General features: G+C 41.3%; 1 long non-coding RNA gene across 1 annotated transcript; it reads right to left on the bottom strand.

Moving 5' to 3' along the window:
• Positions 1–1031: 1031 nt before the first annotated feature.
• On the bottom strand, positions 1032–21715 carry LOC145518777 (uncharacterized). Its single transcript, XR_014063286.1, has 2 exons — positions 21546–21715; positions 1032–7563 (listed from the first exon to the last, which is right to left on the bottom strand). It is a non-coding gene; the product is annotated as an uncharacterized LOC145518777 (long non-coding RNA).
• Between the last annotated feature and the right edge of the window lie 95 nt (positions 21716–21810).

Raw genomic sequence — 21810 nt, 5'->3', positions numbered from 1 at the left:
ATCAGCAAGCATAGCTATGTCCCCTCACCCTGAGTCTCTAAACCCTTCCCAGACCATCACTCAGCCCACCTTCTCCTCTCAGGCAGAATGAACCTGGGCTTCTCTCCTGGGACAGGTCATTCTGTGTCATGGGATGTCCTCTTTACTCCTATTGCCGGCAAGTTATTGATGTGCTGCTCATAGGTCAGAGACTCCTCATTCTTGTTACCCAGAGGCTTTTCTTCATTCAGTAAATTTTGTTCCTTTGAAGTTAAAGGGATTGCATTTGAAGACTATCATTTCTGATAGTCTCTTTTGAGGAACTTCCTTAGGGTTCCAGTGATTAAGACACTTTGCTTCCATTGCAAAGGGCACAGATTCATTCCTCGATTGCAGAATCTAGATCTTGTATGCTTCACACTGTAGCCAAAAATGTATATTTTAAATATAAAAGGGCCAAGCATAAACCTATTACTTTCCCTTTCCATTATTATGATAATAATCTAATTCTCTTCAAGGCAACACAAATGTTTCTTACTAACTAGAAGGATCACGTTGCAGAAATTATAAAGAGAAAAACAGGGAATTACTGCATGATATCTCACTACATCAGTCTCTAATCCAACGTATGAAAAATCAAGGAAGTCCACATAAAGTATCATCTTTAAATAGAGCTCTCTACTTTGAGAGAATAGAACTAAACTCATTAAAACTAAGTTTTCCAGTATGTGGCTGTTTTGAAATCTTGCATCCAACCAACAATTCTGGAACATATGATAATTCAGAATTGAGTAATCAATGAAACAAACATTCTATTAGTCAGGGGGACTTTTTGGATCGCCTGAGTTCTAGGTTCTAAATGTTATCAAGCCAGACACAATCTTCACAATTTTTCATAGATCTTGTAATATCTTTTTAAAATTTCAACTTTTTTGAGGTATAATTGACATATAAAATTGCAAGAAATTAAAATATAACTGTGGTGATTTAATGTGTTTACGATGTGAAAGGATTCCTCATCCAGTTAATTAATATCACCTCACATATTTCACTTTCTTTTTTTTCTTCCTTCCATCTTTCCTATTTAGATTTTATCTTCATAAGATTTCATTTATACAAAACATGTCAAAAATATTGCCATGTTTTACATTAGATCCTCAGACTTTATTCATCTTATAGCTGAATATTTGTTCCCTTTTACCAACCTCTCCCCATAGCCCTAGTAACCACTTTTCTACTCTCTGTATGAGTTTTACTTTTTCTTGGATGCAATATCAGAGCCAGTCCTGAAATTTCCTCCAATTACAATTCTTTTCTCAGAGTCATCAGTCCATTTTGTGTTATCTTTCATGTTTTACAAAATTACTCCCAACCAGCAATGGAGCAGGTGTGGCAGGCAATGAGCCGAGAAGATTTACAGGGTGGCATCCACTTACTGTGGGAATTAACCATGGCATTGATCAGTCTATCAACCTAGAAAGAGATAACGACATTGCACAAAAATTTGCTTATTTATTTGTAGAAGTTTGGCATTAAACTAAACCCTTAGTTCAGTTCAGTTCAGTCGCTCAGTCGTGTCTGACTCTTTGCGACCCCATGAATTGCAGCACGCCAGGCCTCTCTGTCCATTGCCAACTCCCGGAGTCTACCCAAACCCATGTCCATCGAGTCGGTGATGCCATCCAACCATCTCATCCTCTGTCATCCCCTTCTCCTCCTGCCTCCAATCCTACCCAGCATTAGGGTCTTTTCCAATGAGTCAACTCTTCGCATGAGGTGGCCAAAGTATTGGAGTGTCAGCTTCAACATCAGTCATCAACCCATAGAACTGGTATATAAATTCAGTCACAAGGGGAAATTACATGTTTCCAAGAACATATGGGATATATTTTTGAAGGGTAACAAGGGGCTTTTTTAGAGCCTGATGACTTCTTTCTGTTTCCTAAAACACCAGTTTCCAACTGTGCCCTTTATGGTATAAATAGCCATAGCAGATCATCACCATGGTAACAAACATTTCAATGGTGGCCTGTGTTGAAAAGGAAGCTCTGGTCATAAGAATTAAAGTATAGAAATAAACAGAACAGTGATGCCAGACCTATGATTTAACTTAGCATAATTTTTGTTTTAGTTATGTTGAAATTTAATGAGAAAAACTTTATATTAATACAATCTTTACCAGAACAGGCAGGCTTGTTTAATTGTATTACTTGATCATTATGACAAAGTCAAAGCAGAAATCCTACACTCTATAAAGTACATTTGATGGAATATTTAAAAGGTCACTCATCCAAGAAAAAAGAGCTTTGAACCACCAAGACATGATGTGCAGGATCAAAACCAGCCAGCAGTTATGGCCATGAATGGCTTCGTGTGAGACCCTCGGGGATTCACCACTAGTAAATAGATGCATTTTTCGTTTGATCTCAGCTGTGAGAATGTGATTGATCCTTCCCATCATCTAGCTGTTGTGTGAGGAGCTGGGTGAATCTAAGCATGTGTTGACTCTGTCGATTGGGTGGAAATCACAGATCTCAGTGAGGTTATGAATGGTAGCAGGGGCTCCTTTGATGCAGTGAAACAGAGAACACACTGATGATCAACTTAAAGATCAATAGAAACGGCTTTGAAACCTCCCAGAAGGGAGGAAATTACAATACTTTATAAAAATTTGGTGTAATTATTTGTTCTGGCATTGAGTCACCAAGTTTAAATGGTTCATCTCTGAATGCTATTTCTGTAGTTTGAAAATCTATCTCCTATTTAGCTACCTTTCTTCTGTTAAAATGAGAAAATGGGCCCCAAATGGGGTTGATTATGTTAAGCCTCATGTCAACAATCTGAGATTGAATTTACCTAGAGATTCAGTTCTCTCAGAAATGAAATCTTCAACCACTCAATCAGCAATCTCTTGATCAGCACTTGTTAGGTTATCTGAGAGGCCACTTCCCTCCCCTGAAGGAAGGTAAACTTGCATTACTAACCAGCTTGCTGCCTAGTGTGGCTTCTTTGCTTCTTCCTATAAAATCCCTTTTGCCTATAAAATCTCTTGCCTTCTTTAGTTCTTGGAGCTTCTCTCTGTCTGCTAGACACGATGGTGACAGACTCGTGAATCACTGAATAAAGTCAACAAGATCTTTAAAATATGTTGAGTTGAATTTCCTTTTTTAACACCTTGAAAATATTCAAGTAATTTTTAAAGGTACAGAGCATTGCTATATAAGTATGTGTGCGAAAGAAATCTGTAAAAAACTACAAGTTAAGTGTAATTAATCTGCTGCAGCACTTTTACATGAATGAAGGCTCAGGACAAGAACTGGGAAAAAACAGGATATGAACTTGGCCTCCTGGGGAATGATGACCAGAACACAGGAAGCAGACAGAAAAGCTGTCCATATTAACCATGAATTGCCAGAACACAGACATTGTTGAAATAAAAGGCCTTTGTTCAAGGCTTGTTAGGATTGCAGCCCAGGACTTGTTGTTTAGTCGCTAAGTCATGTCTGATTCTTTTGTGACCCTGTGGACTGTAGCCCACCAGGCTCCTCTGCCCATGGGATTTCCCAGGCAAGAATATTGGACTGGTCGCCATTTCTTCCTCCATGGGATCTTCCAGACCCAGGGATTGAACACACATCTGCATTGGCAGGCAAATTCTTTAGCACCCAGCCTCAAGGGAAACCCCTAAGAAGTCAATACCAGTAAGCTGCGTACTGCCGTACTATACAACTAACTGAGCCTCCGTGATTCCCCAGGAGGCAGACTGACTGAGACCATGGTGTCCTCCGCCAGGACCCTGGCCTGGCCTGCCCTGCGCTCTTCGGGCGCCCCTCTCCTGTCCTCTCCGCTTCTCTCTTCTTCCGTGACTCCTTGCACACACACTGCTGTGCTTTGTATCCACCCCAGTTGTGTGTTACCACTTTTTCTATAACTGAGTGGCCACAGAACTCATGGCTCCAGGTATTCTCAATGTCAGACTGGACTCACTGATTTAGGGTGAGGAACTGCCATGTCTTTGACACGTAGGATGTCCCAGGGAGGCAAGGGGACAGGCAGAGTCAGGGTGAGATGACAGGAGACAGTCCTTGAGGAGACGCTGACAGGGCACCATGGCTGGCCCCTCTTCCAGGGAAGGTTGGCACTTTTGTTGACTGAAGCAAACTAAAGCAACCTGGGTCCTGAGTTCCAACCTGCAGCAGATAATGACCTCAGACTTTGTCTGCTTTGTTAGAAGTTTTCAATCAGGCTGTGGATGGGGCTAACCTGGAGAGGAGAAGCTTGTGAGAACAAAGCAGGACCCGGCTCCCTTCTCTTCATCCACTCACACACTCTGACCGCACCAGCCCCTTTCCTGTTCTTGAAATCTCTGAGCACCCTTCTGCCCAGAGCATATCCATTTTTTTCTGTGTCTTGCTGAAATGTGCCTCTCCTCCAGCAATAAACGGCTCATGTATTCCCTGTTTTCATGGCATCTGCCAAAGTTTCCCCTCCCTAGAGGAAACTTCCACACCACCATGGAAAGCCTCAGCCCCATCTCTCTCTGTCCCCTGGTCCTGTTCAGTCTTTTCTTGAATCTCTGTCAGTCTCCGGAGGAGGAATTTTAAGGCCAAGACGGGGCTGTGGGTGAAGGGGAATGTGTGTGGGGGGTGCGAGTGGAGTGGTAAATTCTCTCCACAGGCTTTGCTAGAATGGAAGCTGCTTCCCTTCAGAAACAAAGTATAAATATCAATTCCAGGTCAATTGAAGGTTAAAGATAAATATATATTTGGAAGCCTACATAAGATAATATGGAAGGGAAATGTGGCATCAGTAAGAACTTTTCCAGATAATTGTAAGAGGATTCAAAAAGACATAAGCGAGAATTTCATGTAGAGTGAAAGTCGGACGTCCAATGAAGACTTTAAAAGGTGTTCGATCTCATTAGTAGCCATTTTACATACAAACTAAAGTCACAGTGAAACACCATTTCGCACCTCACAGCTGGGCATATATTTAAGAAAGGCAAAGAAATGGGTGCTTGAGATGAAAAAATTGCAGGACCCATCCCTACGGGGTAATGGTGCTATCAGCCGGGGGTGTTACCTTGTGCACCTGGGTGTGGGCAGCCCCAGAATTTATTCATCCTCTTCAAGGCATCGAGGGGGCACATATGAATCATTTCTGTGAGTTAAAGTGCCAGAAACATGCAATTATTCATTAACAATATATTGGATTGATTTTGATATATTTAAAGTACAGACTGTTACATAGTAAAGATAAATAAGCTGCATGAAGTAACATGGAGAAATCGCAGAAACCAAAATTGGAAACAAAATGACAATCACATGACAAAAGGATAATCACTATGTGATTCTACTTATACAAAGTACAAAAAGAAGAAAAGCCAAATATTGCTTAGGAATGCATATGCATGTGGGAATCTCTGCTCAAAGCAAGGAAATGTCAGAGAGTTGAAATACACAGAGGAAGTAGAATGTTTTATTTCTGATTGTGCATAGTGAGAATATTTATTCTATACAATTTTACCTGTGTACCTGTGTATAATATATCTCTTAATAAAAGTCATGCCATATAGAACATAAATCCCAAGTGGTGTTTAACTATAAAATTTGATACCATAAACTTCAAAAAGAAAATATAAAGTTTTATATGATCTTGAGATGGGGAAGACATTTCAAAACTGTTATGAACTGATCATGTCCCCCAGATTCATCTGTTGAAGCCCTAATTCCATTGTCAGAATGTGACTGGACTTGAAGATGGGCTTTAAAGGGGGAACAAATTAAAATGAAGCTATTAAGGTGGCCTCTAATCCAATCGGACTGTGTCCCCGTGAGAAGAGAACATTTGGGCCAACAAGGAGCGCAAGGGCTGTGTGCCCCGAGGGAAGACACACTGAGGACGCCGCTGTCTGCAGGGCAAGGGGAGAGGCCTCAGAAGGAACCACATGACGAGACATTGGATCTTGGGCTTCCAGCTCCCAGAGATGTGAGGACATAAATTTCTGTTGTTTCACTCCCCTCCTTCCTCCCATCCCAGTCTGTCCTATTGTTATGGCAGCTTCGAGAAATGATACATTATCATTACTTGGAATCTCAAACACCATAGGAAAGGTTAATGGGTTTTATCACACAGCATAGTTAAACACTTAAAAGTTGTGAGGAGAGAGCAAACCAGCCAAAACGGCGTGGTCAGGCTCTCACACCCACCAGTTGTAAATAATGACTCTGTGACGGCTGAGATCATTTACAACACTGCGCGTGTGCAACAGGAGGTACGTCGTCACGGGGCTGCTTTGTGCAGTGTGCAGACACGTGCTCCACCTGAAAAGCGGACGCATTACTGCTGCGTTGTAGCTGCATCCACTGGGTCAACCACGAGAGGAGAGAATGCAATGTGTCTGCTGCTGTGGCTGCCGCGCCAGCCAGGAGAAAAGAAACACGTCTGCATTTCCTAAGGCTCCTTGAGTTTCCTTAGAGCGTCTTAGCTTGCACCTTGTCTACCATGGGCTCAGCGAACAGTGCAAAGAGTGTGATACAGAAAGACAGTTGGCGCTGTGAACAGGATCAGCAATCAGTTCAGTTCAGTTCAGTCCAGTCCCTCAGTCGTCTCTGACTCTTTGCAAGCCATGGACTGCAGCACGCCAGGCCTCCCTGTCCAACACCAACTCCCGGGGCTTGCTCAAACTCATATCCACAGAGTCAGTGGTGCCATCTAACCATCTCATCCTTTGTCATCCCCTTCTCCTTCTGCCTTCAATCTTTCCCAGTATCAGGGTCTTTTCTAATGAGTCAGTTCTTTGGCCAAATTATTGGAGCTTCAGCTTCAGCGTCAGTCCTTCCAATGAATATTCAGGACTGATTTCCTTTAGGATGGACTAGTTGGATCTCCTTGCTGTCCAAGGGACTCTCAAGAGTCTTCTCCACAGTTCAAAAGTATCAATTCTTTGGCGCTTAGCCTTCTTTATAGTCCAACTCTCACATCCATATGTGACTACTGGAAGAAACCATAGCTTTGACTAGAGGGACCTTTGTTGTCAAAGTGATGTCTGTGCTTTTTAATATGCTGTATAGCTTTGTCATAGCTTTTCTTCCAAGGAGCAAGTGTCTTTTAATTTCATGTCTGCACAGTCACCATCTTCAGTGAATTCTGAGCCCAAGAAACTAGAATCTGTCACTGTTTGCATTGTTTCCCCATCTATTTGTCATGAAGTGATGGGACTAGATGCCATAATCTTAGCTTTTTGAATGCTGAGTTTCAAGCCAACTTTTTCACTGTCCTCTTTCGCTTTCATCAAGAGGCTCTTTAGTTCTTTGCTTTCTGCCATAAAGGTGGTGTCATCTGCATATCTGAGGTTACTGATATTTCTCCTGGCAATCTTGATTCCAGCTGTGCTTCCTCAGCTCTGCCTTTCTCATGATATACTCTGCATATAAGTTAAATAAGTAGGGTGAGAATATACAGCCTTGACATACTCCTTTCCCTATTTGGAACCAGTCTGTTGTTCCATGTCTGGTTCTAGCTGTTGCTTCTTGAGCTTCATTCAGATTTCTTGCCGCGTCCAGCACAGCAGGTGAGAAAGACCTGAAATGGCAGGAGCGCATAATGAAAAGACAAACACATATAACTTGGCAAGCGGGGAGTCAGGGGGCCCTTCTACTCTCCATGGCAGGAAGACAAAATGGCTCCTTTGAGCCGCACTTTTATTGGTAGAAATCACATGAGACCATTGCTGCTGCTACTGCTGCTAAGTCGCGTCAGTCGTGTCCGACTCTGTGCGACCCCATAGACGGCAGCCCACCAGGCTCCACCGTCCCTGAGATTCTCCAGGCAAGAATACTGGAGTGGGTTGCCGTTTCCTCCTCCAGTGCATGAAAGTGAAAAGTGAAAGTGAAGTCGCTCAGTCGTGTCCGACTCTTCGCGACCCCATGGGCTACAGCCTACCAGGCTCCTCCGTCCATGGGGTTTCCCAGGCAAGAGTACTGGAGTGGGGTGCCATTGCCTTCTCTGCATGAGACCATTAGGGAATAGCTATACTGGTGAGTTTGACTAGCGCAGGCTCTGCTGTTAGCCAGGAATTTCTTGTTTTGTTTCCCTGGAGATGGACGCAGGGGAAGGCAGTGAAGCGGAGCAGGGAGCACACCCCGCCCCAAGAACGTCTGTCTGCACGCCTACTAGGAGAGTCACGAGGGCGCAGTGTGCGCACCCTTGAGTCATGGGGCAGGTTCTGGTCTCTGCTCCACCAAGCTGCAACAATTTCTCAGGAGGTAGATCAGGGGGTCTGCTATTCCCATTGCTTTAAGAATGTTCCACAGTTTGTCGTGATCCACACAGTCAAACGCTTTAGGATAATCAATACAGCAGAAGATGTTTTGCTGGAACTCTCTTGCTTTTTCGATGATCCAGCACATGTTGGCAATTTGATCTCTGATTCCTCTGCCTTTTCTAAAGCCAGCTTGAACATCTGGTAGTTCTCAGTTCACATACTGTTGAAGCTTGGCTTGGAGAAATTCGAGCATTACTTTGCTAGTGTGTGAGATGAGTGCAATTGTGCAGTAGTTTGAATATTATTTGGTATTATTTTTTTTAAAGATAACTGTCAACTCAGAATGCTATTTATAATATATGTGGCAGAAATCTGAAATTCCTAATAAATAGCATCTACAAATCTGTAATAGAGTGAACATTCCTGCAGAAAAATTGGCAAGATAAACTGGAAAGTTGAAATAAAAAATACAGTAAATAGAAAATAAAAAAAGAAATCTATACAAATTAAGACTGGGACATAGTTTCCTATTCATATTTAGACAGAAAAAAATTTTAATATAATATCACACCAATTAGCAAAGACTATGGTTTTCATCCATGCAGATCTATGCGCTTTGCCTTTTCCATGCTTGCCCCGCCCCCTTACCCAGCTGACATCCCAGGATCTGAAGTTGCACTTCCTGTGGGTGGAGGGTCACTTCCTGGAGGGTGGCAAGGATGATGTGGATTCCTCTGAGGACTTAACTCCTGATTAGCTCTGGGATGGGTCTCTGCACCCTGAAGAAGCTACCACGTGATGGGGAGGAGCTGGAATAGTAACTCTGCACAGGGGTGAGGATGGAAATGTGGCTTCCCTCCCTCCGGGAGACACAGTAGGTAGTGGTGACTTGGTGGAGGATGAACTGTGTCCAACTAGTAATGCTGCTCACAACTGATGGGTGCCCTGCATGTGACAGGACAGGGGGCACATGGATAGAACAGCCTCATTCACTGCTGGTTGCTGGGGACACCAACATGAAGGCAGTGTGCATGCATGGAGGCTGTGCATCCTGGGCGGGACCTGATTCCTTCACACCTTGGGCAGCATTCCATAGTTTGTGTTCTGTTTTGCTTTTGTTTTGACTTTTCAGACTTCTGTCATGTGTCTAGTACAGTTTGTTTTTGAATGTTGGTTTCTAAGAAGGGTCAGTTCCATTATTGCTCTCTAGAACATGTCATGGTTTCCTGCATTCCAAGGGTCAAATTCTGACCACAGCCTGTGCTAAGGGCCTGCAAGCTAGAAAGGGTTTTCATAATTTTAATTTTTAAAAAAAATTGTTTGGTGAGTGGGGGGTCCAGGAAGGGGAACACATGTAAACCCATGGCTGATTCATGTCAATGTATGGCAAAAACTATTACAATATTGTAAAGTAATTAGCCCCCAACTAAAATAAATAAATTTATTAAAAAAAATAAAAATAAAAAAATTATTTAATGAGGCATAAGAATTATATGACAGTCAGATCTATAAATAAGTATCTTTTTGGCCCACAGCCATGCTCCTAGATTTATCTTTTATCTGTGGCTGTTTTTCTGCTACAATAACAAAAATAAGTATATGCAACACAGGTCGTGTGGCAAAATCTTAAATATTTACTATTTGCCTTTCAGAAAATTTTGCCATCCTTGACTGAAGAACTAGTAGTATTTTCTTAACACTACATGATGAGAGGTTTATTAAATAAACAGTTAATTTTTTAGTGGAGTTTACCACTTGAAATAAACCTTTTTGGGTAAATATAAAACTGGTTACATTACTCTCAGTAATCTTCATTGAAATAGAAGGTAAGACACCAGAATTGCAATTATTCTTGTGCTGGGGAGGGAATCTACCTGTTGCCTTCTTTCATCTAAGAAAAAAATTGTTACCAAAAGAGTATGTGGGGTCCGGCTGCTCATCACTCAAAAGCCAATAAACAGGCCAGTTTGGTGAAAAGGAAAATTTACTCTATTTCAGATCTGGCAGTTGAGGGGGGGTGTGGCAGACATTTCTCCAAAGGCTGACATGCACACCCCCCAACCCCTACCCCCGGCAAGCAGGGGATGACAGCCTTTATGGACAGAGCACAGTCATCTCTGACAGTCATCTTCAAATTGGCCATCAGTGGTCTGAGAAGCAGCATCTTAGTTGTTTTAGGTACAGTTAATCTTCAGTTCCAGGATCCATCTCTTCCTATTTCTTTGCGGCCAGTTCTCGAAACTGTGGAAGCTTATATGTTGAATACAGTCCGGTCATCATGCAGTTAACTTCTCCACCTGATGTACTAATCTCTGTAAGACAGCTCATAGGACCTGGCTCAGAATATTATCTATAACCCTTGAGAAATAAAGATCCTTGACTATGCTTAATGACTACATTGTTACTATTTAGTCTCCGACTGTTCTTTGTTTCAGCATTTCTCACTTCTCTGGTTAAACTTACTCTTTGATTAAAGTTTCCCACAGACAAAAGGCAGGCAAAGGACATGGTGGGTGGCCGGGGCGGGGTAGGGTGGGGGCAAGGACCATAGAGTCCTGCTCCATTTGAATCCCCCCTTTTCTTTGATACTCCCCAATCTTGAGGAGGGACTAGTACAGAGCAAGAAAGGGAATAAACTTTCATAGTATCCAAATATTTGAAGATTACTAGACCTATTACAATGAAGACAATAATCAAAATGCCTCTTTGTATTATTCTGTCTTAAAGAATAAAGCAGATGTAGAGTGTATGTTTAATAAGACACAGACAGGCTGTTTTGGTTAACCTAAATTTCATATTAAATGATGTATAAGCCAGAATGACTTCCCTATACCTCAATATATGAAAATCTCTTCCATCATTTTCCCCTTTTAGTTGTAATTCCTTCCATAGGAGGCATTGATAATCAATATATTTTTCCAACATTGCCAGAGTGGCACTTTGGCTGCTCTGGTTCCATCCATGTCCCTTGGTGCTAGGCCTCTTTTTTATTTATAGATTTGCCTAGTTGTCCAGTGGGAGGAAATTAATCAGATATCATGAACAGGCTCAGAAGAATGTTAATAGGGAAATGTTTTATAGGCCATATATTTTATCATCTATACCCAATTGTCATACAAACAATATACATGTGCTTTAAGCAGTAAACATAAAGCCAGCAGTGCTACACATCAGGAGTAGTTATACTTGGTGACAACTTCATTGGACAATTTTTCCATCCTGAACATTAAGGTCAAAAATATGACTAGAAACCAAACAATTACTTTCCATTAGAAGTCTCTGTCACCAAAATCAGATCAATATTCCAGGAGAACTCTGCTTTCTTAACAGAGAAAAAGAACAAACTCAGTCTTGCATCAGTTTACCGCTAATAACAAAATTCATATACCTAATTAAATTCAGTCTAATTTTAATCCTGACAACATACAAAAATCTTTTCTCAAAGTTTCTTTTTCACAAGCCTTTTATCATTTTCTAGATCCAAACAAATTTGTCCTGTATTTCTTCATCCAGAAACCAAAAACTGTAGGAAAAAATTATCATTTTTCTTTAATAAAAATATCTTTTCTTTGCCAACAACACATATCTTACTTGTTTTACACCTGGAAATGTTTCCCTTATCATTTTTACATATCACAACTTTTGCCCCTGGAAGCCTTAATGAAACCAAGTGATTCAAATATTACTCCAGCATTTTTTTATTGGCAAACTCAAGAACATATTCTATAACTGCTAAAAACAGACATGTTTTCCATAGCATAATTTTTCCTTAGTAATACAACATACAGGTTTAATAAACCAAAACATCTTTAGTTTCCCTCTTGTCGTACAACACAAAAGTAAGTAAGTTTATATTTTTTGACTTGTAAGTGCTCATATTTTTAAGGCCAATTAAACAGAGCTTCTTTACAAATTAACCTCAACAGTATTATACAAAGACAAACATACATGTTGAGAAACACAAACATTCAGACAGAGATCTCATTGTTTCATCTTTTTTACATTTCATGAATTAGGCATTCCAATTAAACTTATCAGTTTATGGATAATAGAATAACCAAATTTACATACTTATTCTTTTTTTTTTTTAATAAATTCATTTATTTTAGTTGGGGGCTAATTACTTTACAATATTGTAGTAGTTTTTGCCATACATTGACATGAATCAGCCATGGGTTTACATGTGTTCCCCTTCCTGGACCCCCATCCCATCTCCCTCCCCATCCCATCCCTCTGGGTCATCCCATTGCCCCAGCCCTGAGCATTTGTCTCATGCATCGAACATGGAATGGTGTTCTGTTTCACATATGATAATATACATGTTTCAATGCTATTCTCACAGAAAGTCCCACCCTCACCTTCTCCCTCAGAGTCCATAAGACTGTTCTATGCATCTGTGTCTCTTATTCTGTCTTACATATAGGGTTATCGTTACCATCTTTCAAATTCCATATATATGCATTAGTATACTATATTGGTGTTTTTCTTTCTGGCATACTTCACTCTGTATAATGGGCTCCAGTTTCATCCATCTCAATAGAACTGATTCAAATGTATTCTTTTTAATGGCTGAGTAATATTCCATTGTGTATATGTACCACAGCTTCCTTATCCATTCGTCTGCTGATGGACATCTAGGTTGCTTCCATGTCCTGGCTATTATAAACAGTGCTGCGATGAACATTGGGGTACACGTGTCTCTTTCAATTCTGGTTTCCTCGGTGTGTATGCCTAGCAGTGGGATTGCTGGGTCATGTGGCAGTTCTTTTCCCAGTTTTTTAAGGAATCTCCACACTGTTCTCCATAGTGGCTGTACTAGTTTGCAATTCCACCACCAGTGTAAGAAGATTCCCTTTTCTCCACACCCTCTCCAGCATTTATTACTTGTAGACTTTTGGATAACAGCCATTCTGACGGGCGTGAAATGGTACCTCATTGTGGTTTTGATTTGCATTTCTCTAATAATGAGTGATGTTGAGCATCTTTTCATGTGTTTGTTAGCCATCTGTATGTCTTCGTTGGAGAAATGTCTGTTTAGTTCTTTGGCCCATTTTTTGATTGGGTCGTTTATTTTTCTGGAATTCAGCTGCAGGAGTTGCTTGTATATTTTTGAGATTGTTTGCCTGTTCTTCGTTTGCTATTATTTTCTCCCATTCTGAAGGCTGTCTTTTCACCTTGCTTATAGTTTCCTTTGTTGTGCAAAAGCTTTTAATTTTAATTGGGTCCCATTTGTTTATTTTTGCTTTTATTTCCAATATTCTGGGAGGTGGGTCATGGAAGATCCTGCTGTGGTTTATGTCGGAGAGTGTTTTGCCTATGTTTTCCTCTAGGAGTTTTATAGTTTCAGGTCTTACAGTTAGATCTTTAATCCATTTTGAGTTTATTTTTGTGTATGGTGTTAGAAAGTGTTCTAGTTTCATTGTTTTACAAGTGGTTGACCAGTTTTCCCAGCACCACTTGTTAAAGAGATTGTCTTTTCTTCATTGTATATTCTTTCCTCCTTTGTCAAAGATAAGTCCATAGGTGCGTGGATTAATCTCTGGGCTTTCTATTTTGTTCCATTGATCTATCTTTCTATCTTTGTGCCAGTACCATACTGTCTTGATGACTGTGGCTTTGTAGTAGAGCCTGAAGTCAGGCAGGTTGATTCCTCCAGTTCCATTCTTCTTTCTCAAGACTGCTTTGGCTATTCAAGGTTTTTTATATTTCCATACAAATTGTGAAATGATTTGTTCTAGTTCTGTGAAAAATACCATTGGTAGCTTGATAGGGATTGCATTGAATCTATAGATTGCTTTGGGTAGTATATTCATTTTCACTATATTAATTCTTCCAATCCATGAACACAGTATATTTCTCCATCTGTTTGTGTCCTCTTTGATTTCTTTCATCAGTGTTTTATACTTTTCTATATATAAGTCTTTTGTTTCTTTAGGTAGATATAGTCCTAAGTATTTTTTTCTTTTTGTTGCAATGGTGAATGGTATTGTTTCCTTAATTTCTCTTTCTGTTTTCTCATTATTGGAGTATAGGAATGCAAGGGATTTCTGTGTGTTAATTTTATATCCTGCAACTTTACTATATTCATTGATTAGCTCTAGTAATTTTCTGGTAGAATCTTCAGGGTTTTCTATGTAGAGGATCATGTCATCTGCAAACAGTGAGAGTTTTACTTCTTCTTTTCCTATCTGGATTCCTTTTATTTCTTTTTCCTCTCTGATTGCTGTGGCCAAAACTTCCAAAACTATGTTGAATAGTAGTGGTGAAAGTGGGCACCCTTGCCTTGTTCCTGACTTTAGGGGAAATGCTTTCAATTTCTCACCATTGAGGATAATGTTTGCTGTGTGTTTGTCATATATAGCTTTTATTATGTTGCGGTATGTTCCTTCTATTCCTGCTTTCTGGAGGGTTTTTATCATAAATGGATGTTGAATTTTGTCAAAGGCTTTTTCTGCATCTATTGAGATAATCATATGGTTTTTATCTTTCAATTTGTTAATGTGGTGTATTACATTGATTGATTTGTGGATCTTAAAGAAACCTTGCATTCCTGGGATAAAGCCCACTTGGTCATGATGTATGATCTTTTTAATATGTCATTGGATTCTGTTTGCTAGAATTTTATTAAGGATTTTTGCATCTATGATCATCAGTGATATTGGCCTGTAGTTTTCTCTTTTTGTGGCATCTTTGTCTGGTTTTGGAATTAGGGTGATGGTGGCCTCATAGAATGAGTCTGGTAGTTTACCTTCTTCTGCAATTTTCTGGAAGAGTTTGAGTAGGATAGGTGTTAGCTCTTCTCTGAATTTTTGGTAGAATTCAGCTGTGAAGCCATCTGGTCCTGGGGTTTTGTTTGCTGGAAGATTTCTGATTACAGTTTCTATTTCCGTGCTTGTGATGGGTCTGTTAAGATCTTCTATTTCTTCCTGGTTCAGTTTTGGAAAGTTATACTTTTCTAAGAATTTGTCTATTTCTTCCAAGTTGTCCATTTTATTGGCATATAGTTGTTGGTAGTAGTCTCTTATGATCCTTTGTATTCCTGTGTAGTCTGTTGTGATCTCTCCATTTTCATTTCTAATTTTGTTGATTTGATTCTTCTCCCTTTGTTTCTTGATGAGTCTGGCTAATGGTTTGTCAATTTTGTTTATCTTCTTGAAAAACCAACTTTTAGTTTTGTTGATTTTTGCTATGGTGTCTTTTGTTTCTTTTGCATTTATTTCTGCCCTAATTTTTAAGATTTCTTTCCTTCTACTAACCCTGGGGTTCTTCATTTCTTCCTTCTCTAGTTGCTTTAGGTGTAGAGTTAGGTTATTTATTTGATTTTTTCTTGTTTCTTGAGGTACACCTGTATTGCTATGAACCTTCCCCTTAGCATTGCTTTTACAGTGTCCCATAGGTTTTGGGTTGTTGTGTTTTCATTTTCATTCATTGCTATGCATATTTTGATTTCTTTTTTGATTTCTTATGTGATTTGTTGGTTATTCAGAAGCGTGTTGTTTAGCCTCCATATGTTGGAATTTTTAATAGTTTTTTCCTGTAATTGAGGTCTAATCATACTGCATTGTGGTCAGAGAAAATGATTGGGATGATTTCTATTTTTTTTTAATTTACCAAGGCTAGATTTATGGCCCAGGATGTGATCTATCCTGGAGAAGGTTCTGTGTGCACTTGAGAAAAGGGTGAAATTGATTGTTTTGGGGTGAAATGACCTGTAAATATCAATTAAATCTAACTTGTCTATTGTATCATTTAAAGTTTGTGTTTCCTTGTTAATTTTCTGTTTAGTTTATCTATCCATGTGTGTGAGTGGGGTATTAAAGTCTCCCACTATTATTGTGTTATTGTTAATTTCCCCTTTCATACTTGTTAGTATTTGCCTTACATATTGTGGTGCTCCTATGTTGGGTGCATATATATTTGTAATTGTTATATCTTCTTCTTGGATTACTCCTTTGATCATTATGTAGTGTCCTTCTTTGTCTCTTTTCACAGCCTTTACTTTAAAATCTATTTTATCTCAAATGAGTATTGCGACTCCTGCTCTCTTTTGGTCTCCGTTTGCATGAAATATCTTTTTCCAGCCCTTCACTTTCAGTCTGTATGTGTCCCTTGTTTTGAGGTGGGTCTCTTGTAGACAGCATATATAGAGGTCTTGTTTTTGTATCCATTCAGCCGTCTTTGTCTTTTGGTTGGGGCATTCAACTCATTTACATTTAAGGTAATTATTGATAAGTATGGTCCCGTTGCCATTTACTTTGTTGTTTTGAGTTCGTGTTTAAACACCCTTTCTGTGTTTCCTGTCTAGAGAAGATCCTTTAGCATTTGTTGGAGAGCTGGTTTGGTGCTGCTGAATTTTCTCAGCTTTTGCTTGTCTGTAAAGCTTTTGAATTCTCCTTCATATCTGAATGAGATCCTTGCTGGATACAGTAATCTGGGTTGTAGATTATTCTCTTTCATTACTTTAAGTATGTCCTGCCATTCCCTTCTAGCCTGAAGAGTTTCTATTGAAAGATCAGCTGTTATCCTTACGGGGATCCCCGTGTGTGTTATTTGTTGTTTTTCCCTTGCTGCTTTTAATATTTGTTCTTTGTGTTTGATCTTTGTTAATTTGATTAATATGTGTTTTGGGGTGTTTCGCCTTGGGTTTGTCCTGTTTGGGACTCTCTGGGTTTCTTGGACTTCTGTGACTATTTCCTTCCCCATTTTAGGGGAATTTTTAACTATTATCTCCTTGAGTATTTTTTCATGGCCTTTCCTTTTATCTTCTTCTTCTGGGACTCCTATGATTCGAATGTTGGGGCGTTTCATATTGTCCCAGAGGTCCCTGAGGTTTTCCTCATTTCTTTTGATTCTTTTTTCTTTTTTCCTCTCTGCTTCATTTATTTCCACCATTCTATCTTCTACCTCACTTATCCTATCTTCTGCCTCCGTTATTCTACTGTTGGTTCCCTCCAGAGTGTTTTTTATCTCCTTTATTTCATTATTCATTATATATTGACTCTTTTTTATTTCTTCTAGGTCCTTGTTAAACATTACTTGCATCTTCTCAATCCTTGTCTCCAGGCTATTTATCTGTAACTCCATTTTATTTTCAAGATTTTTGATCATTATTATTATTATTATTCTAAATTCTTTTTCAGATAGATTCCCTATCTCCTCCTCTTTTGTTTGGTTTGGTGGGCATTTCTCATTTTCCTTTACTTGCTGAGTATTTCTCTGCCTTTTCATCTTGTTTATATTGCTGTGTTTGGGGTGGCCTTTCTGTATTCTGGTAGTTTGAAGTTCCTCTTTATTGTGGAGGTTCCTCACTGTGGGTGGGGTTGGACGGGTGGCTTGTCACGGTTTCTTGGTTGGGGAAGCTTGTGTCGGTGTTCTGGTGGATGGAGCTGGGTTTCTTCTCTCTGGAGTGCAATGGAGTGTCGAGTATTGAGTTTTGAGATGTTTATGGGTTTGATGTGACTCTGGGCAGCCTGTATATTGATGCTCAGGGCTATGTTCCTGCATTGCTGGAGAATTTGCGTGGTATGTCTTGCTCTGGAACTTATTGGCTCTTGGGTGGAGCTTGGTTTCAGTGTATGTATGGAGGCTTTTGGATGATCTCTTATTAATTAATGTTTCCTAGAGTCAGGAGTTCTCTGGTGTTCTCAGGTTTTGTGCTTAAGCCTCCTGCCTCTGGTTTTCAGTCTTATTCTTGCGGTAGCCTCAAGACTTCTCCATCCATACAGCACTGATAATAAAACTTCTAGGTTAATGGTGAAGAGATTCTCCACAGTGAGGGATACCCAGAGATTTTCACTGAGTTACATGGAGAGGTGAAGAGGGAAGAAGGAGATAGAGGTGACCAGGAGGAGAAGAGGGGGACTCAAACGTGAAGTGAGCAGTCTAGCCAGGAAGCACTTCCTTATGTGCTCTCCACAGTCTGGAACCCTCAGAGAGGTTCACGGAGAGACATAGAGAGGAGGGACGAAGGAGATAGAGGTGAGCATGAGTAGGAAGGGGGGATCAAGAGGGGAGAGAGAGATCTGGGCAGTATTCTGTTCCCAAAGTGTTCTCTGGTGCCCAGAACACCCACAGAGATTCACAGAATTGTGTTGAGAAGAGAAGGAGGAAGGGGGGAGATAGATGTTCCCTGGGAAAGAAGAAAGAGAGTCAGTAAGGGGAGAGAGTAATCAAGCCAGTAATCACACTCCTGAGTAAAAATGGGTACTAAAGATTGGGTTCTTAAATGTACAAAATTGATATCAAATATGTAAAACAAAGATTAAAAATCTAGAGTAGAGGTTAGACTCTTTAAAAACAAAACCATATTAAAAAAATATCACAAAAAGTATATGTATGCAGTTTGCTTTAAAAATAGGGTCTTTTTTTTTTTTGCAAGGTAATAGTGGGTTATAAAAATGAAAATTAAAGGTGTAATAGAGGACTTAAAGAAAAAAGAAAAAAAATTTTTAATTAAAAAAAAATGATAATAGTAAAAATACATCCAGGGCTTTCTCTGGAGCTGTTGTGAGCAGTGTGGGGTCAGTTCAGTTTCAGAGAGATGCTTGTTCCTGCTTATACTTTTCAAGATCTATAGGCCCCTTTCAATGTAGTCGGTGTTAACTACAGGGATTTTAATCTGTTGATCTGTCACTTCCAAAGTGGTTCCTCTGTTTATTTGGCTCTGTTTGCAGGGCTCTTCAGTGTCTAATTTCAGCACTGACACAAGGGAGTGGAGGGGGTCTCTTTAGGTTCACTTGTTCAGTCGTTCTGTGGGGAGGGAGGAACACTGCAAACAAATATCACTGGCGTGTGTGTGGAGAGCTTGCAGTGTCTCGGCCGCACTGGGTTTGCCCCCGCTCACAGCGTGTGTCGTGTGTGCTTTCCCCATCTACCCTGCTCAGGCTTCAGGTTACTCTGCCGGGGAGAAGGCCCTGAGATGAGTGCACTTCCCAGGTCTAAGCTGCTCAGGTTCAGGTTCCCGGGTACTCCACAAAGGCACAGACTTGGTTGGGCCCGCAGTTTGTGCCGATCCCGGTCAGGGCAGCTCAGGCAGCCAGGTATTTGGCGAGAGCACTCTCCCCTGTTGGGGCGGTGCGACTTATCACCTCCCTGGTCCCCGCCTCGGTTTCTGGGCGCCCCCGGCTCCAGTGTACCTTTTGTCAGGTCTGGGGAGCTGGTCTCTGGCTGCGACCCTCTCGGCGGATTTCAACCCTCCGGGATCTCAGGCAGTCTTTGCTTAGAAACTGGAAGCCTGTTTGCAGTTTGGTAGGGGGTGCCCTCTCTGGGGCCGAGTTTGCCCCTTTCCGGCTCTGGCTGGCCCCGCCTTTCCACTGCGTCCGGTGGGGGATGGGGCGGTCCGCAGCCGGCTAGCTTTCCTCTGGTATTGCTCAGTCCTTTGTTTTGTGAGTGGGCCAGCAGTGTCTTAGATTTGAGCTTTTCAAGGGATAGTTCTCTCTCTCTGGCTATCCCACAGTTTAGGTTGCTATCTCACGTTAGCTCCCTCAGATTGCCCTCAGGGCATTCAGGCCCGCTCCTCTCCGTTCAGCCCCCACTTGCTGGCAGCGGATGCCAGCGTCTGGGATGCTTTGTTGGAAGTTGCCTTTAGGCAAGTAATCTGTGGGTTTTATTTATTTATTTTTCCTCCCGGTTATGTTGCTCTTCGAGATTCAAAATCTTCCCCCAAACCCGCGGGTGAGAGGGTTTCCTGGTGTTTGGAAACTTCTCCTCTTTTACGACTCCCTCCCCGGGACAGGTCTCTGTCCTTAACTCTTTTGTCTCTCTTATTATCTTTTATATTTTGTCCTACCTCCTTTTGAAGATAATAGGCTGTCTTTCTGGATGCCCGATGTCCTTTGCCAGCGTTCAGAAGTTGTTTTGTGAAGTTCACTCTGCGTTGAGATGTTCTTTCGATAAATTTGCGGGGGAGAGAGTGGTCTCCCCATCCTATTCCTCTGTCATCTTAGCCCCGCCTCCCATACTTATTCTTAAAAAGCTTCCTTCCTTTTTCTTTTTTTTAACTTGAAGTTTTACCCGATTAACCAAAGGCCAAAGTCCCAGGCAAAGTGGGCTATGTTTGTATTTCAAGGACTCGACAAGAGTTAACTTCAAGCTTTCTCCTAGGCATATTTTTGTTTCCTCAGAAGCTGGGAAAACTGTTTTATCAAGCTAGCTTTCCCTAACTGCATATACCAAAAAAGAACCAGTTTTTGTGAATTTCAAGAGTTTCATCTTAACCACTTTTCTCTGAAGTTTAAAAAACAATGCTGCCACTCAGTTGTGTCCTGTTCTTTTTGACCCCATGGACTGCAGCACGCCGGGAGTCCCTGTCCGTCACTCTCCTATTGCCATATCTCATCCAAAAAAATCGTCTTTCTTTTTCTTAGTTATAATTCTGTAGCTAAAGTTTTTCCTAATTCATTGAACCTTAATGAATTGTCATTTTACATAAGGCAAGAATACCAAGAATACCAATCAAGCAAATGAAATACAGTCTCACACACTGAATGACAGATCAGTCACAAACCCTCTCTGAGGGAGACCAGTACAGAGTCCCAAAGGAACAGTCCTCATGGGTAGCTATGTGACTGAATTCACAAGCCCATGTGCCCAGCGCACAGTGAGGCTCATCAATACTAAACATTATAATGAGCTTGGAACAAAGAAAGGTTTATTACAGATTCATACAAGGAGATGGGTCGCTCATGCCTTAAGAACCCCAAAGTTACTGAAGCCTTTCAGCAAGCCCCTTTAAAAGCAAAAAGTGAGGGATGGGTGTGGTTAGTTGTTGCAGACTTCTTGGGGTCAGAACCTTTGTTCTGAGGTCCGGTCATGGTCAGGTAATGATGTTCCTGTGAATCTCTACCAGATGAATGTTATTCTCTGTCCTGACAAGAAAGGACAAGGCCCCAAGGCACATCTTTCACCCTCCAAGGTCCCAGTCCTGGTTAAGAGGAAGCAGATCTCAGTTGGCAGCTCCTTCAGGGCCAGGTTTCCACAGCCTGCTCAGCTGTCACCCCTGAGGGAGCCAGGCACCCAACCCAACTGGCCCTCAGTCTCCTCAGCTGCCCAAATGGGGACACCAGGTCCCACAAACTGACTCATATTGATGGCCACTGCTATTAGGTCACAGAGATGGGGTGAGAAAGAGGTTCACCGCTGCCTCAAGGGCTGGGCCAAAGCCAGTGGAGGCCTTAGTGAGGGCTCTGGAGCCCTGCAGGGTGTAGCCCTTACTCTGTTTCTGGGCCCTCCAGCTCACCTATGGACCCAAGGCTGGGGAATCTGGAGGGCCTCCTGGAGAAGGCCTGAGTCTGCCTCTTACCTCACTCTCCACTTGGTGACCAGGACCCCACTGACCCTCGACTGAATCGCTTCCCCAGTGGTCCCTCACTGGCAGTTACCAGTGGGCAGGGCCCGCTGTGGTGCTGACCAATAGCTGAGCAGGACAACTAACGGTCACTCGTTGACAGTTGGTTGCTTGTGGGCGGGGCCCGCTGAAACGCCGAGCAATGGCTATACAAGACCTGTTGCCTAGTAACAGGGTGCAGAGTAATGAGGCATAGCAATGGCAACCTGATAAGGGCTGC

Source organism: Giraffa tippelskirchi, chromosome 8 (assembly GCF_054371585.1).
Source record: "Giraffa tippelskirchi isolate mGirTip1 chromosome 8, T2T-mGirTip1v1.2.pri, whole genome shotgun sequence".
NCBI classification, from domain to species: domain Eukaryota; kingdom Metazoa; phylum Chordata; class Mammalia; order Artiodactyla; family Giraffidae; genus Giraffa; species Giraffa tippelskirchi.
The sequence above is the reverse complement of the archived record's forward strand: the minus strand, read 5'-3'. Positions and strand labels throughout refer to the sequence as shown.